Genomic DNA, 16,684 nt, shown 5'->3' on the forward strand with positions numbered 1-16,684 from the left:
TTGTCGAAAATGTGTGGCATTGTGCCTTTAAAGTTTATAAGTCTTTATGGATTGTAACATATAAGCTTCTACCCATATGGGTAGAACGTGTGTTGTACTGCAGCTCATTATGAACGCCGGACAACGCAAGGACAAATACCACTAGTAACAGGTAAACTTTTGATGTTCGTGCATCATGATTCAGGCCACAAATCTTTGATTATCTGTTCGTTTATATTCTCAATTTGTTTCTCTGATGAACATTTCTCAAGGTACAAATGACTACTGACATCTGGAACAGTATAAATGGTTGAAAATAGCCCCCAGTTTGAGTAATGCAATGTTAAATAGGCATATGCGTAATAGCCTAATATTGTAGAATTAATCAAAATGATATATGTTGTATTATTATGGTAAATAAGTCGTTATACAGTTATATATATACATATATCTTCAATACGGCCAAATCCGATGAACAACCCATCAAAGTGTCATGGCCTTACCTGAATAGAGGAGTAACAGTTTTATCAGGAGGTATTGTCAGATGTTATCTGAGTTATATTTCCATATGGATCTAATGAAATGTGAATGTCAACATATGTTTTCATAGTGAGTTCTGAAGCTATATTCGACTTCAGTCAGTCCACGTTTGTTCTAGGTCGTCAAGTAAATCGACTGGGGCAATATGAACATTTATCTCATCAGACTGTGTCAACGCCTTTAAATATAGAACTCTAATTCAGTAGTATATTTATATTTCCTTTGATCCTCACCGACTGATGAGCGCATCGTTGTTGACTCAAGTCACGATATCGATATCCCCACCCCCACATCCCGTCAGCGTCTACGTACATGCTACTGGCATTGGCATTCCATACAGAATGTTGATTGCCCACTCGCTTGGCATAATGTCGTGCCTTTTTAGTGAAAGATTCCACAGCAATTCAACCTCCCCATATTAATCTGCTGCTGATCTCAAGGTATTTACGGTTGGCTAAGTTTGCTTCGTGGAACAAGACCCAGCTGAAATTGTATACAGAGAACTAATGTGTGATTTAAATTTAATACATGCATATCATATTTCATTTTTTCAAATTCACATCGTATAATGTGTATTTCAAATTGAATGTACCACACTGTCAAGGGAAAAGGAGTCTACACTTGTGGCCACGCTAAACTCAACGTGCGTTCATCGAATCAAGAGTCTTCTACATCAGCCGGTGACTGTTGGATCTTGAAAGCAATTGATTCCCAATTATCTGAATTAATGTCTACTTTTGATAGTTAATGACGCTTTGTCACAGTCACATTTGTCCGCCAGACGTATTGACCTTTATTTTTGTGTCATAATGAAAATACCTAATGCAATTTCAGCTTTCTATGAAATTCATTTACTTCAAAATATTTATGGTATTCTATTAATAACACATATTTCCGTAATGCTGTGGCGAGACTTGATGGATACTCTTTTGACTGTGTCATGATCAATTATTACCAAAGTGTTTCAATATTGATTATGTTTACATAATTGACCTTTCACTGCACGTACACAGCGTCTGTGTATGCTGCCAGCGTATTGTTATTGTTATTAATGTTGACGTGGATATTAATGTGAGCGATATTCAAGAGCATGGTGTATATACGTAAAATACAGCATTGAGGTACCTACAGTCGACCAAGATTTTACATCTCATACCGCCAAATGTCGTTTGTCTTGAACAGGTAATCTTCTCGTTAATGATCCGTTAACCTGTTGTGCCAGTTGTAAGTATAGGAAAATATATTTTTATGTAAACTCATGAAAGCGATCGTGTATATTTTGGTGACAATGTTTATGTTTCAATCTTTATTTACATTGCTTATGCCAGTCTGTTCGTAATATTTGGATCAAATAAACACGACTATGAAATATACATTTGTGCTATCTGTTTACTGTGGTGGGGCATGCGTGGATATAATTTAAATGTAGTACCTTAAGGGGTGCTTGAGGTTGTTGTCAACGTCAATACTGTAGATACGTTTAACGTTTAACTTGCAAATCGTCATTTTAAGATAATTTTATCATCAACGGACTGGTGTCCAACATCTTTTAAAATTATTATTATATCCATAATCGGCCTTATTAACCTCATGGGGTTCAAGGTCGATCATTAATCTATGCTGGCCGTAAGGCCGAATTGATGGGGAGGGTGGTCAGATACCGCTCATGGCATGTTACTGCACACGACAGCGAGGGGTTTTCTTCAAAATATCAAACACTTGATTTTCTGGTTAAGCCATGTGATTTCACTTTGACCTTAAAATTGCCCATGGCAGACTAAGGCGACAAAAGAACATATGACTGACCAAAGGATATTTCAGTACATTTATATACCTCATAACCACAAAAGAAAATTGATAACAAACAAAATGTATGCTCAGATGTCGCCAATTCACACTGTTGCATTTACGTTCTGATCATGTAGTCGGTAACTATGACAACGATGTGTCGAACGCCACAAAAATTGATTACTTGGCTTTGTCAGAAACAGTTAGAGGTACTTTGTTGTTCTATATGTTTTTTGAAGATTTTCACAGTGCTGGTGAATATCTCATTAACTAATGGAATACCAATGATAATATGAGTTTCTGTGATCTCCGCCAGCTGTGTAAATCGTCAGATTCAGAAGCTATCACCTTACCACAACCTGTATTTGATCCTAAGGTCATTACGGAAACATTTTGTGAAAAAAGGAGGAGCATACTGTGAAGAACATTCGCACATGAGTTGATATCTATTATATATTTTTAAAAAGTTTGCGTTCAGAACCTTCACAGCCCAAGGTGAGTCATCAAGGTATATTTATTATATATTTTTAAAAAGTTTGCGTTCAGAACCTTCACAGCCCAAGGTGAGTCATCAAGGTATATTTATTATATATTTTTAAAAAGTTTGCGTTCAGAACCTTCACAGCCCATGGTGAGTCATCAAGGTATATTTATTATATATTTTTAAAAAGTTTGCGTTCAGAACCTTCACAGCCCAAGGTGTGTCTCCAAGGTATATTTATTATATATTTTTAAAAGGTTTGCGTTCAGAACCTTCACAGCCCAAGGTGAGTCATCAAGGTATATTTATAATATATTTTTAAAAGTTTGCGTTCAGAACCTTCACAGCCCAAGGTGAGTCATCAAGGTATTTTTAAAAAGTTTGCGTTTATTATATGAGTTTCAAATATTTTTGCGTTTAAAGGTTTGCGAACCTTCACAGCCCAAGGTGAGTCATCAAGGTATATTTATTATATATTTTTAAAAAGTTTGCGTTCAGAACCTTCACAGCCCAAGGTGAGTCATCAAGGTATATTTATTATATATTTTTAAAAGGTTTGCGTTCAGAACCTTCACAGCCCAAGGTGAGTCATCCAGGTATATTTATTATATATTTTTAAAAAGTTTGCGTTCAGAACCCTTACAGCCCAAGGTGTGTCACCAAGGTATGGACATGGAGCATTATCTCAGTTGACAGACATAATGCACAAAAGCATTTTGCTAATGCATGCACTTTATGGACGTATGGACAGGCAATATTTTGGAGTACGGGAACACCTATGATGTTAATATTATCTAAAAAGTATTAGAAAGTGGACTTTCTTTAGGAGGAGTTTCACTTTTTTCCTATTTTTGTTATTTACACTTTAATACAAGTTTGACTTTTACAACATTTAAGGTTTAGAAAAACAAAGAATTCAATAAAAAACATGCGGAGGGTATTTCGAGGTTTTGCACATACCCTTGTTGAAAAAAACCCGAACAAATTTTAAAAGATATCAGCAAGGTAAAACTCAAAATCAGAAACTTTCCAAAATGAGTCTTCTGAATCTGATGAGAGCATGTGCTGTTTAAGGGGTGCTTGGAAAGACGAGCCTCATGTTGAAGAATTGCTGCTCTCTTTCGAGAAACTAGCCTTAAGTTTCACCTGGTCTCGAAGACATTACCAGATATGACGCATCGGTAACAAAAAATGTCAAAAGCAAATACCTATTTGGTGTGAGCAAAAATCAGTTCCCAAATTTCAAATTTTATCTGGTGAATGATTTACCTGCCTTTGCTTGTGTTTGTGATTTTGCAACTGCTGGAACAGGATGCTCAGACCTATTCGTGGACACCTGGTATGTTACACTGATTCATATACTTAGAATGTCATAATTGTACACTGGTGTCTGAATTTAGCAGATATTTTATGTACTTATGGAAAGGGTTTTGTCGATTTCATTTAACTTTCAACTCACATAAGAAATGTAACAGGGTTATATTGCCATCCTCCTTCTACAATGGACTGACCAGAAAACATAGTTCATAGACGTCTTACATTCCGACGTAATTAATCAGGCAAGTAGGGAATCAATGTTCACAGGTAATATCAACTGAAACTAGACAACAAAACCATCTATATGATTCATAGCCTAACTATGTATAATAATATCGAGTGTGAGGCCTCACAGCTCAATCAACCTTCCAATATAGTGTGCACAGCAAGCTGTTTATAAAGAGTGGCTTGATGCCATTTCAATGAATATGAGTAATGAGTACAAAATGAAAGTCTCACCTTAAACTAAATACCACCCGCCTCCACCTTTCCATTTCCAATCAGTGCTTATTACCAATCAGTGTTAATTTAACTCCTGGCTTCCAGCTGTTCACTGCTGTCACCAATCAACGTCTGTATACTGATGGCTTCTGCGTTGGCTATCGTATTTCTTTTGTAGTTCTTACATGTACGTATATAAGCTTTCAGTATACTGGCAGCCATTCGCCTGATAGAGGATGAAAGCATACTACAAACGCTGTTTTATCATAATAAAGTATACGAATTTAGTATTTAGATTACATTCTATGTGGCTTTTCATCTGGTTACATGCAAACCTGCTATTGACTGGTTTACGGTTGGCTTCTTGTTTGAAGATTATTCTGTATTGTATCACCGTATGGTTTCAACCTGTCGAGTGATCGTTTCATCGTTGTACCGGTATTCTGTTAACACATGCCATTGTTCTTCATGAGCGATATTAGTGTGTGAAGTTGTATGTTAAATGTATGAAACGTTGTGAGATAACAGGTGTGGCATCATTATCGAGGCATTCACACCGTACAGAAGTGTCACTATCCCAGTCTTTGTATGCAATGTACTCAAGCTGTGGAATGAAATCCTTTCAAAGGACTTGTTGGTGACGAATATTGTGATAAACATAAAACAAATATGTTTTTGATAATCTAGTATTCATAGTTGGAGCTGAATATTACCTTTTCTATATACTACACAAAATACATATGAAGGCTAAATTGATTATTACTTCACGGAACGTGTTTTGTAACTGGACAAATGTAATTGCTTCTTTATTATCACCTAGTATATATACATACCTCATCAACTGATAGGCTGTTATGTCAAGATGTAATCAATTATTCATTTTATACTGTGTTTTCCTCTTTCTATTTCACTTTTCCAGAGAGTTGCTTTTTCAATTAGTAAACAATATCCGGTTCCAACAAGGAAATGAGCTGGAAACAATTCAAGACAAAAATGTCAACCTTTTCTTTTTAACTCTGAAACAAAGGTTTCAGTGTGAATCATTAGTTCTGCAAGACAACCCGACGGAATTCAGTTAATGACTCTAAAAATATCCGCATTTAATAACCTGACTTCCTGTTCTCCGCTGGGTCGGAGTGTCAGGTAACCCCATCTGTACAGTGAAGGTGACATGTCAGTATTCACCTTCTCCGTCACAACGGTGTCCAGGCCACAAGAAGCCTCCGCGGTGTTGGCTCATTTACATCCCCCTCATTAGCAGTGAGTACAACTGGCGTCTCGGATATCGGAGGACTAGACCAACCAAAATTCACTGACTGATGACTGAAAGCCAGCTGGTAATTGAAAACGGGGAGTTAATAGAAGTGACAAATCCTTTCTATATTCATAAGAAATCTGTGACAAAAGGAAAGATTATGAATCATTAATAGTGATGGTAAAAGGTGGTCGCGAAAGGTGAGAGAATCCTGCCTCACTGGTAACACCCGTCACACACATATGCAAAGACTCATCAGTCAAAACATGGAATTGCATGAGACGTAATTCATGATCACTGATCCGTCAAATTTGGAAATGTCTTCTACATGCCTACCATAAAACGTTTATAGCTTTAAATGGTAACAATGCTCACGTTGTGATTGTCCGGCCGGTGTAATTGATCACTGGATTGTCCGGCAGTTTATTTACTGACCGTCGCCATGTAGCTTGAATAGTGCTGAGTGCGGCGTTAAACAACAAAGAAACCAAAACAATCCTTAAATTGTAAAGAGTCGTATTGTATTATTTGACGTATTTGCATACTGGATAATACCTCATCAGTTGTGGAATGTGGATTCCAGAGGATGGATGGAAAATCCTCTCCCGTGTCTTACAGGCTTGTGTAGAGATTCTTGTCACTCTGACTATTCTATCTATCTATCTATGGTCTCCAGTCTTTCTTAATGAAATTAGAGAATCTTAGGGAATTTGTCCGTTAGTGAACCATATTAGATCACCAGAATAATGAAGCTTTAGCTAAACGTCTTGGACCACTTTCCTTGTTTAGACTATGCCAGGAAATTCAGATATCATTTCATTAAAAAAATAACTGGTAAAATGGGCATAGTAAAATCTCATAAGAGTGCCTCATGCTCTGATTTGTCATCAGTGTCTCTCCTGGCAGGAGTTCTGCCTCACTTCCTGTATCACCTGATTGTCTGGTTTGGTCATCAGTGTCTCTCATGGCAGGAGTTATGCCTCACTTCCTGTATCACCTGATTGTCTGGGTTGGTCATCAGTGTCTCTCATGGCAGAAGTTCTGCCTCACTTCCTGTATCACCTGATTGTCTGGGTTGGTCATCAGTGTCTCTCATGGCAGGAGTACTGCTGTGCGGCGTCAGGCAACCAACAAACATTTACGTTTATATTCATATCGTGTGAGTGGCGGACGCTGCCGGTAAGGCAAAGCATGCTTACCCTGATCGCGAACACTGATTTTCAATATCCATTCATATACGTTTTAACATTCTAAATGTTACTGTTTTGATTGATTGGTGTTGATATCTTTGACATCCAAAGACACCAGGGTGAGATTCTATCGATCATTAAACATCAGTCTACCTCCCTTTTAGCTTGCAGACCGTATAAGGATTGTCTTGTACACCTAACAGGCAGATGAATGATGCCATTAAATTGTGTCGACATAGGAACACAAAACGACGCCATGGGCATATAATGCAAGGCATTATGGAGCAATTTCATTGCAGCAGTATGTCCTTTAGAGAACCGTATATAACGTATATAACACCAATAAACGATAAATGTACACAGTTACTCTGTGTTCGTTCTCAGTGTTATTATTAATAACCCTTATCGTGTTTCTCGTCAACACTCCACAATACCCTGTTGTTGAGCCTACCATAGTGTGCGTTGTGGGTAAACACAACATCATGTGATAGCTACAAGCATCACCCAGCAACCACGGAACAGGTAAGTGTACCTGGTGTCGCTCTTATGTATCGCTGGAGCAGCGCTCTGCTATCATTATCACCTTTGGCAACGTCTCCATTGACCATCACCTACGGGTCGCTCTCATAGTCGCCTATGAACAGTGATCCTGGAGTAAAACATCCTGAAGCAATAACATTGTTTTCTTACAGAAATAAAGATTCGTTAATTTGGTTAGGTGATGAGAGGGGATTACGATTACTGAATTTATGTAGTGACGTGAGTGTGCAGCGAGTACTAGTCTGGAATTATGCGAAATGGTACACGCTCAGCCAACACTTGACTTAACCCCTGTATGTTGAATGCGAGGTCTTTGTTTTTAACGCGGCCATGCCAATTGCTTTCTAGGAAGACGCTCCAGTCACTTCATCACAGAGGCGGTTATTAATAACTGGCTTCGAAATATGTTTGGAGTATTGAAATGTAGAGAATAAATAATGATAGGACATCAGAATATAAAATTAATGAGGTACATGAAGTTAGTCTCAGGAGTATTTTCAGTATTTCTCATTATTTGTATGTGTTATGTGGTACAGACTGCGTCCTTAAAATATATTTATATACTCATATATGAATGCACAAAAAAGTAACAGATACTTGAAGGATATCATTATGTAATGTCATTTACCTTTGACTGTTTATTACCAGGTTAATCAATATACCATTCATTACCAATAGTTAAGATATCCGAGATGCACAATCGTACTTGGTTTTGAGCTGTTCAGATCATGACTCATAGCTGATGTGAGACTGACCCTGTAGATACGATCAAAACCAGTCATATAGTTCAATGTTAGAAACAGTTGCTTTTTTGCAGCCTGGCAGACTCATGGTGTGTTATGATGGAAAGTTGAAGTATGAAACAGTTAAATGGTACTGAATTTATATAACACAACTGACTTGCCATGACCACGTTTTAACGTACTGTCAATTGATTGTAGTTTTCTGTGTTCGTAAACAAAGATATAAGCGAACAGTCAAGTTGTTGTTTTTATGATTGTATACGACAACAATAACTCAACAGACTGCTAGTAATAATTAACGCAGAGAGAAACTACAGACAACGGTATGCAATTTGTGAATTCCGCGGAATCAGGCCTCGCTTATTCTGTCATCAGGAACTAGTTGTCCGTTAATCGGCGCATCCTAATAACACCTCACAGAACACGAACCGTGATTGCTTAGCCAATCAAACGCTTGCAATGTATTCAAGTTGAACTGGCTACTTTCAAAATAACAAAATACATAAACATTTGTGTTTTTCCCCTGGTACCTTTTCTTATGACAATTTGCTGTGACGTTGATGAATGTGCATAAAGACTGGCTTCAGTGCCAGTAGAAACCCACCTCAACATTTATGTTTGAAGTTTGAAGCATGAAAATATCAGGCTACCTGATGAATTATTGTTTCAGCAGAGGCGAAAGTATATTTAAACAAATGGATCACCACTTCGATGTACCGAACTGTCACCATATGTTGGGACTGATTCTTCAGAAAAAGAAGCCATGGATGTGTTCTTAAGTAAGGGCTACGAACATCAGAAACGAACATGAAACACACATTAATACATAACGATTTTTTAGTACACTGTTATAGAACGATGGCGCGGAAGTTTATCTTCAAGGATATGCTTTTCATTTCAAACGAGAAAAAGAAAATCAAATAGTAAAATACCTCCATAAACAGCAAGATAGGAAATCCAAGTGACGCACAGCCTGAGTGGTATGTGTCATGAAAGCATGTATCGGCGAGGTAGTTACAAGGGAATGATTATTGGACATTTCAACACGGCCTGAAAATTTTAAAGGTGATAGGCCAAGGGTTCACAGGAGACTGACTACGCTCTCATGTGTGATTGTCTAGATCCAGTTGTTTCTGCTTAGTCAAATGCTGTGATATATATCACACTGCTGAGAATTACTGTAAACGAGTTGTTTTTTTGTTTTTGGGGTTTTTTTTGTGTTTTTTTTGGTGGGGTTTTTGTTTGTTTTGTTTTTTAATGATACATTCTCAGTTATATGTGATACATAAAATACACCACCAAGGCCTGGAAAAGATAAAACCATTATTCTCGCGTTTGTGGACTCATTGGTACTAATCAATTTACGAAAATAGTTATAGTCTCGCGATAAGCCGCTGTTCTATTTAATGTCACCTAGTTCTTAGGGAACTAAGCAGGTAAATGTGACGACAATCAGTCCAAGGATTTGCTCTTTTGGACTGACAAACAATTGTGACATGGTAACAAAACCGGAACTAATCGTGTACAGCAGGCCCGGGAATGATGATCAGACACTTAGATGTATGCCCCGTGATGTCAGTGTGGTAGCGTTTGGTAGAATTATAGACAGTTTTACATATGACTGGATTTAGTCTCATGTTGGGAAATAACTGGCTTATGTTGTATAATTACATCAGCCAAATCCTTTTTTTCATGATCGCGAGTAACCTCTTGTAAGAGCAGAGTTCATTGGTTGATTGCTTATAAATCATATGCATGTGTTCATAAATCTCTATAATGATACTTGATGTCCGCAAAATGTGATCGTATCCCACCCCCCTCCGGTGGCAACCCTCACAAAACACATCACAGCGTCAAAGTAGGACATCTCCTCCACATGTCTCCAATAAACTGTTTGAAAGCTTTGCTAATGTGTTGCATGTTTTAATTCTGGTGAAACAAGTATAAAGAAATGCTATCTATTTCGTAGTGACAGTTGGACACATTGACATATTTTACCTCAGCTTCACGTGTGTTTTGTTGCCTTCGCGTGCAGCAATTTCCAACCAATCATCAATCAGCGATATGAAACCTGTCATGGAAATCATATCAGATTATCACTGTAATTTGTGACAGTATGAAACAGCATGTGAAACTGTACACCGTGTCCAACATGGAATACTGAGATTGTGTACAACTTTGTTTAAGTCATGATATATGTGTCGTCTTGTTGTACATGTATGTGTCGGCGTGGTGATACAACGTATGTCAGTAAATATGATGGCAAAGGAACCTGTCCCCAAATGGTCCTCATTTATCATATACACTCATATATGTTACCAAAAGAAAAGTTCACTTATACCAAGGGAGCTAACTCTTTCATCTCTCCGTCCATAGCAGGAATGTTTTGCTTCTTGGGTTGATGGGTTCAACGTCGCGTTCGAGAATATTTATATATATATATCATCGACGTCATTGGGGTTGTGCACCCGAGCGCGTGTGTGGACGGTCTCACGCCGTCTTATTGCTATCACACAGAGATACCAAACTCAGCCACTTGATACAGATACCGGGCCTGTAAGTCATCTAGGCCCCTTCATGACCGACGCCACTTAGGATAGCAACATCCAGCATAATTCATCGTGTTTTGCTAAGACGCATCCGGTAATCGAACCACAGATAACCCGTCTATCCACTAGACCACTTCGGCCGTATGAGTGAACCTTCACGCAACACTGGAGTGAGTGAGTCTAGTTTTACGCCGCTGTAAGCAGTATTCCATCAATATCACGGCGGTGTTCTCCAGAAATGGGCTTTACACATTGGGCCATGTGTGGAATCGAACCCGGGTCTTCGGCGTGGCGAGCGAACGCTTTAACCACTAGGCTATACCATCGACCCGGCCAACATTGGGTATTTTTTCAGGTCAGTGACGGAGTGAAAGAAGGAGAAACAGCCATTGTCGTTCAGTACGTCTGTGACACAAGCGTGATATGAGCTGACAGATGCGTATACTAACAATCAGCTGTTCCTGGTTCATGCTCACAAAATACTACATTTGTGCCGTTCGAGCAAGTTTTTAAATTTGGAAGAACAAAGATACAACCTTTGAAATCTTTCGTATTTGATACAATTGAAGAAAGAGGTAAAGTAAGGCGATAAGATATGTCTGTGTGCTTTTTCAGGTGTACAATTGACTTGCGTTTGCATGTGTTTGTGACCAGTGGCGTCGGTGGAGCAGAATATGCCCACTTTTAGCGAATATCCTGGTATTTGTTGGCAAATAATCTTTGTGAATATTTGTCGTAAAATATATTCTGTTTGGGGCGAAATGTTTCTTATGAATACTGGTATGGACAGGATTGTGTCTGAAAGTCACTATATTGGTAAATTTTCGGGAGAGATTTAATGACTCACAGTGACAAAGGCCATAGATATGTTACTGTTAGGAAACCCATAATCAGTGTATCATATTGTTTGATGTGACTGACCAGGACCAAATAGGGGATTCGAACTCAGAACTACCCTATCACGAGTGTTAAGAAGGGCATGTTAACGCTCCATTGCTCGCCCCGTGGTTCAAAGTGCAGGACAATGATAAAAGTCAATCTTTTCATAATTAGGTCCCACTTCGCTAAAATCAATTACAGAGCCTTTGCTATAGTAAACAGCCAGCAACATAGCGACAGTCGGGGACCAATGCGTTCCGAGTTATTGCAGGCAGACATGTCTTTAATCTCGATACACAATGGACGCAGCGAGTTCTGAGGGTCGATATACCAGGGGAGGTAATTCCAAACTGACCGCTTGGTGGCACTAAGTGAAACTGATATCGCCATAGCAACATGTTTGAATGGATATTGATTATATTTCAAGGCTGCGTTTCGGAACGTGCGTTCGGCAAATGTTCGAGTGAGATGTAGAACATAATGAATGAGCCTGGATATCTCTTTTCTCATCACCGCAGCTTTCACGCTGTCTGTGGAAAGGAAAGTTAGTTCTGTTTATCTCCTTGACACGCATTCCCATTGATTAATACTGGTTGAGGTTTAACATGCAGTTTCTTATGCACATTTTGTATTGATTGTGTGCCTCATTACATTTTCTTATAAAACATACTTTCTCACCACCCCAGGGGCGGCGGGGTTACACTAATGGTAAAAGCTTCTGCTCGACACGCTGAAGACCCGGGTTCGGTTCACCACATGGCTACAATGTGTGAAGCCCATTTCTGGTGTCTCCCATCGTGATATTGCCCTAATGTTGCTAAAACCAAACTCACTCACTTACGACCCTAATCCCCAGGGTTAGAATATGTTCCCAGTAGAGTATGCAGGTCATGAGACTTAATGGTTCGGGTGGTCAGGCTCGGTAATTTAGTGGATTGCACATCATCGCACCCCAACCCCTGGGACGTGGCTCCTTACATCAATCACTGGGCTGGTCTTATTTGTCCAGCCTTGCATTTAACTGGCCACTATCATACAGCTGGAGTATAGCTGACTCTGGTGTCGTTTCAAAGAAAGTCCTTCTACCCGTTGCAATGGCGTGTATAAACGATAATGTTAAAAAATGTCAATATGTGCTCTCCATCCTGAGGATTGTGTTAATGTGATATTTGCAGCCTTGAATAACCCAGTGGATTTTTCGGTAATGCACTGGTCGTCACTATCTCATGCTTTTCGTAACAGGCGACTCAAGGGGATTGGATGGGATTTTCAGTGGGTTGATGCTCATACTGTCAGTCACTGGTTGGATTACTTACGTCCTATTAATTCCAGCTGATTAAGCAGTTATGGGAATATTGTTGTGACCGTAGACACACCTCTACTCAATGTGCCCTTTATGTGTATCATGTAAAATGAAGTCTCTATTTCCCTTCAGTTCCAGTGACGACACGAACATACACATGTATTGCTTTAATGATTAGCCATATGGCTGTTTACTTTATCCACGTTATATACATATTGATATGACCAGTCTGATCTTTTTTACTATAGCAGATAACTGGGCATCCCCGTGAGAATTTCCGTTAAAACGCGACTTCCACACGGCATGTTTTACGTAAGAGGAGAGTCACAGGATCAGGTGCTCAGGAGGCTCTCTTACTTGGTTGATGTTATGTCATTATATCCCTATTCCGTAAATCGGTTCTTGATGTCGACTTGATCGTCTTGTCCAAATTAAATAATTATCAATTACCTGGATTATTGGTGAGGAGTATGGCGTCAGACAACAATAAACAAACAAAATATACAAACAAACAATAAATGGAAAAAACACGAACACTCCTTCATGAAGAAGAAGAAGGGTTTATTTTTGTATAAAGGCCATACAACCTATCGTACAAGGTGGTACAATAGTGATTTTAGTTACCATTTTCACATAACAACGTTAACAGGAACAGAATAAACATGTTCTAAGAACTTGACAAAAATATTTATGATGTTAATGCCTGTACATATATGCTGTGGAGAGAATAGTAATATCCATGGATCGTTTTCGCAATGTAACGCCGACGCATATCATCAGAGCGTTTACAAATATAAACAATATAAGTTTCATCCTCAATACCTTTACAGTGTTTACATAACACAATATCACCATTACAAGAGGCACTCCTTCGTGAGTCACAAGCAGTCACTGAAGAACGGGAGCCGCGCAATAAGAACATATCGACCAAACGCATCTGGGCATTTTCCAGCACGAGCTCCTCCAACACGTGGATGACCTTCCCCCAAAAGCCTTTAGGCCCCACACTGAGGATGCTCCCGGATGTTTGAACACTGCAAAATTTCAATACACACTTTATAGAAAATTAAAAGATGTTGAACGGTGCGCAATATCGCCATAACTAAATCACCCGCCCCTGCACGAGCATAGCAAGCTCTGTGTTGTTCTAATCTCATTGATTTTTGTGTTTCGTATTCCCTGATGGCCACAGCGCTGGTGGGGAGAACGATGGAACAGAAGCCATTCCCAGTGTGTCAGTCAGTAGCCTAGCTCACCCATAGTTGGCCTTATGGATATCTAGATAACACTGTACAACAGGGATAGCAGCGGACAGCTCAAGTGCCTTGGATTGTGCTGGTTGTGGCTCATGATCAATTGAACCTTTTAAGGGTAAGTACAAGTATTCTCGTCTACCCCTGGTGTATTGTCCACAATGATGATGTTGATGGTGCATGATGCTTTTAGAACTTCCATATCAGGCAAATGACCTATGAACATGCAATGATCTTCATAAACTGAGGAATAATGCCCCGGCAGGGACAAGTGCGGCATATTGTATCAGTTCTGTTGCAATAACAAGGGCAACCAAACCAGTAAGCGATATTTAATTAGCGCCCGAAGAACCATTTACACGAAATAAACCCTTTTGTTGGCAGGTTTTCGTTATTGTGTTCTCTGTAATTAATTAAATTCACCAAATGATCACCTGCTGTAAACAACGAGGTGTGAAAACCCAATCTTCAAACTTGTTGATACAAGAATTGCTATGTTTTTTGCGCTGTCCTTATTGCTTCAGGCGGCAAACATCGGGTTTTCGCCTCAGTGAAAGCATCAATACAGTTGATTGATTGGCTGCATCTTCCGTCTGTGTTGCATGACGTGATGCATTTGGGGCATCTGAGGGCAGAATATTGAGAAGAACCTTGTCATCATGGTACTTATATGCTGGTCTCTGGTCTGAATGATGGCGGGAACATAACACTACCCACTTCCCAAATCATATAAGTATTTAACTTGAATGTAAAAGTCAGAAAAAGACGTATTTGTTGTACATTAAAATACAAGATAAACATAGTCTTTTCATGCTGTCAGTTTATTACAGGACGTTGAAATGTTAAGGGTTCACAGGTTATAAAACAAGAAACAGTCGCCATATGAGGGCTAATGACACGTACAGCAAATGTAGGCCAATACAGGTCTGGCCTTTACCTACATTTGTGATTACCAGGATTTACAGTAATATATTTGTCATAAGCACCCTTTTGTTACAGTAACTGTGTCAATAAACCATTGAAAGGAACTCTGTAAATAAGGATAATGTCCCTGATATATCAGTATTGATCTTTGCGTCAACATTGTTACTCAAATCCAACTCAAATATCGTCGTGGTGGTATTGATGTGGGAAATGGAGAACAATCAGTAATCTCATGTAGGGCGATATGGTCATTGTATATAAACATTGAATGTATATCAGTGTGCAGTATTCTGTCAAATTTCATTGTAATAGAGTTCTATAAGTCCCAAATACATGAGCGGTTGATTATTCTTATAGACCCTTTATGTAATAGCAAGTTTGGATAGGAAAGCTTGTTTTAATTACCATTCCTTTTGAATTACGAAGACTGAACTGCACTGAGTTAATGTAACATGGATGTAAGGTAAATAGATCCTTCTGTATTTGTTGTCGTTGTCCGAGTTGCCTGGTGTCGTTGTTGTAAACGTTCCGCTCCTTCTCTGGAACACGGAGCTCCATCTTGAGTGCGAGCTTTGTTCTATGCATAAACATTTATGTGTTCTTTGTGTCTTGCATGGTTCCTACATCTACAATTGTTAAGATGACATTGATCGTGCAGACTTTGTTCAGAAGCTTTCTGTAGTTTGATCTTTCACCAATAACAACCACTGGCATTTGTACGTCCCACAAATGTGTCCTGTGTATTTGTCTGACACCATACCAGCTTAGATCTAGAACTGTTATATGGATGGTGCACAAATGCTCTCTTTCATCTTTCAGTTGCCTCCGCCAGAATTATAAGAAAGTGTCCAAATCAACAGTTTTAGAAAGCAATTATTGATATTTTTCATTTCCTCAATAGACTTTATGGTATTTAGGGACATATTTAGCATGCACAAGACATTAAACATGCTATGGCAATATTTGGAGGTCTACTCGTTTCAGTCCCAGATGGTGAGTTTGTGCGAAATGGTCATTTTAAACCCCGAAGTGTCCTTTGGCTGGCATATACTGCGAACACACGTTATGTTTGTGTCGTGCTTTCTCTCATTTTCCTGGTGCGAACCGTCGATGATAAAATGGCTCGAATACCATAACCTGCTCATTTCAAAGGAAATTTCCCCTGCCTTTCTCCGCCGGGCGAGTAAATCATTCGGACGTCGATGTATAAATGTCGTGGGATAAAGGATGTTCTGGTTGGAAGCCATCTTGCACGGAATCTGCCAATAGCTTCACGTCGTATGAGGGCCGGTGATGACTTCATCGACAGTTCTTTAGAGATGATGATTGGAACCTTTACCACACTTTGCTACTATCAGATCTCCCCAGACGAATTTGTATGAATTTTCCTGGCTAATAAAGCATCGTATCACACCTACCAGTATTTTATCGATAAAGCTATGCACTTTTATGGTATTAAATGCTGAATATATTTTCGCTTGATGTTTTTAGGTGAATGCAAT

The 16,684-nt window shown here is 39.0% G+C and overlaps 1 protein-coding gene across 1 annotated transcript in view; it reads left to right on the forward strand.

Moving 5' to 3' along the window:
* Nucleotides 1-14,150: 14,150 nt before the first annotated feature.
* Nucleotides 14,151-16,684, forward strand: part of LOC124269483 (synaptotagmin-12-like) — a 44,761-nt gene continuing 42,227 nt past the window's right edge. Inside the window, exon 1 of the mRNA XM_046704495.1 lies at nt 14,151-14,376. The gene's annotated coding sequence lies outside the window, so the exon portion shown is untranslated. The remainder of the gene's footprint in view (nt 14,377-16,684) is intronic.

Source organism: Haliotis rubra, unplaced genomic scaffold (assembly GCF_003918875.1).
Source record: "Haliotis rubra isolate DU_JTF1 unplaced genomic scaffold, ASM391887v1 Scf145, whole genome shotgun sequence".
Classification (NCBI taxonomy): Eukaryota; Metazoa; Mollusca; class Gastropoda; order Lepetellida; family Haliotidae; genus Haliotis; species Haliotis rubra.